Genomic DNA, 2,372 nt, shown 5'->3' on the forward strand with positions numbered 1-2,372 from the left:
AGGCTTATAAGCATAAGAGAGCAAGAAATGTGACTTTCATTTTGAATAACTGTTGTATGAATGGAAAACATAGTTAGCAATTTATCGTATCTTATGATTGCCCTTAAATCTAAATCTTGGAATCATCTTTATCTACATTTTTATTATTTTGTTTTGTTAGGCTTGCAGCTTATCTTTCCATGTAGGTTAAAATCCCTTGAAGGTAGGAAATGTTTTATTCTTTATATTCTTGCCAACTGCCCAAATCAAACTCTAAAATATAGTGTGAGATCTCAAGCTATCTGTTGCTTATCTTATAGCAATATTTGAACCAAGATATACATATATAAATGTTCATTTCACCACTACTTGTAATGGCAAAAATTCGAAACCACTAAAAAAGTCTGTCTTAGTTCATTTGTGTTATTATAATAAAATACCATATACTGGGTAATTTATAAATAATAGAATTTTATTTTTCACTGTTCTGAAGGCTGAGAAGTCCCAGAGCAAGGCACTGGCCGGTTTGGTGTCTGGTGGAAGACTGCGCTCTCTGCTTCCAGCATGACACCTTGTTGCTGTGTCCTCTGGAGGGGACAAACACCATGTCAGAAGGTTGAAAGGCAAAAGGGAGGAATGCTGTGTCCTCGAAGGCACACAGGCAATAGGGCCTCACTAATTCCCAACTCTTTTATAAGGCACTAATTCATTCATGAGGGCAAAGCCTTCATGACTTAATCACTTCCTCAGAGGCCTCATCTCTAAATAGCACCGCAATGGAGATTAAGTTTCAACATAAATTTTGGAGGAAACATAAACATTCGACCTATGGATTGTTCATTAGTAGAGGACTGGTTAAATCAACCATGGTTCACCAACACTTTGGAACATACTGGAATAAGTTTAAAAAAAAAGTAAATAGGCCCATTTAATCTGGCATGAAGATATACTCAAGATATATTTTTAAATTTAAAAATCTAGTTGTGGAACAATCCATTTGGTATGAGTCAGTGATGTCAAATTATATCTTATTCTGTGTGTACATACAGAATTAATATTGTACAAGAAAATGGGTAAATTTATTGATAAAAAACTGTTCACAGTGGTTACCTTGGTGAGGGAAATGGATTGATAGGAACTGGAAGAAAGGGAATTTTTTTTTTTTTTTTTGAGACGGAATGTTGCTCTGTTGCCCAGGCTGGAGTGCAGTGGCACGATCTTAGCTCACTGCAACTTCCGCTTCCCTGGTTCAAACAATTCTCCTGCCTCAGCCTCCCAAGAAGCTGGGATTACAGGCACCCGCCACCACACCCAGATGATTTTTTGTATTTTTAGTAGAGACAGAGTTTCACTATGTTGGCCAGGCTGGTCTCAAACTCCCGACCTCGTGATCTGCCCACCTCGGCCTCCCAAAGTGCTCGGATTACAGGCATGTGACACCGCGCCCAGTCTATTTTTAGTCAACAAATTTTAAGAGGCCATATCTGCTTCAGGTGTGGCAGGCCAGGTGTCCCTAACAGCACAACAGGCAGGCCTCCATGACAACGGTTTCAGCACTGACTGAATGATTAAATTAAATATTAAAAGTTGCGAGAACCAGTGTCCTTATACAGAGGCTGAGATGTAACGAAAGCCTACCAAGAGTCTTGCCCAGGCCTTTCCTGGGCCTTGAAGCATGACAAGATAACGAAGGAATTCTTAACAGGACTTGTTTAGGATTAAACAAGTTTTATTGGGGGTCTGAAGAAACTCCCCAGACCTCCACAAACAAGTTTATCTGAGATCTGAAGACACTCCCCAAACCTCCCTGATTTAGCAGGAAACAAGATAAGGGTAATCACCCCTGGTGCCTGCACCCACCTAGATTAAGTAAATTTACTGAGACTCCAGAGGAAGGTCTTCAGGACTCAGACCTTAGTTATAGACTAGAAGAAGTTAATCACTTATGTCTTTAAATGAATGCACACTTACACGTAGCACATATAGCACTCTGGAAAACTTGGTAATTTTGAGTTGGTCTGGTGATATTTTCCTGGTCTTCTCCCTGTATCCTGTTATAGAAATAAGCTCTCTTCTTTCCCAGTTCATCTGCATCTCGTTACCGGACGGCGAGATTAAGCAGCCCAATCCTCGGTTCGGTCCGGGAACAGAGAAACTGGACTAACATCAATATTACAATATCTCAAAATTTCATGAAAAGGTAATTATTAAAACAGAAACACTTTCCTTAATAAGGCAGAGAAAATATTTTTAAATGACCAAGTTTTTATAAAATTTGTTCCATTTAATATATGTTGATTGATTTTAGATCCCTTCATAAGCAATATTCTTTTTCTTCCTGTAAAACATGCAAAATTTTTTAGCAATTAAAGTTGTCATAGTAGAATTAAACT

At 38.4% G+C, this 2,372-nt stretch overlaps 1 long non-coding RNA gene across 1 annotated transcript; it reads right to left on the minus strand.

Annotated features, from left to right (window-relative positions):
* Positions 1-430: 430 nt before the first annotated feature.
* On the minus strand, positions 431-2,131 carry LOC135970398 (uncharacterized). The gene is made up of 2 exons (XR_010586075.1): positions 1,951-2,131; positions 431-566 (listed from the first exon to the last, which is right to left on the minus strand). It is a non-coding gene; the product is annotated as an uncharacterized lncRNA (long non-coding RNA).
* Positions 2,132-2,372: the final 241 nt, after the last annotated feature.

Source organism: Macaca fascicularis, chromosome 4 (assembly GCF_037993035.2).
Source record: "Macaca fascicularis isolate 582-1 chromosome 4, T2T-MFA8v1.1".
Classification (NCBI taxonomy): Eukaryota; Metazoa; Chordata; class Mammalia; order Primates; family Cercopithecidae; genus Macaca; species Macaca fascicularis.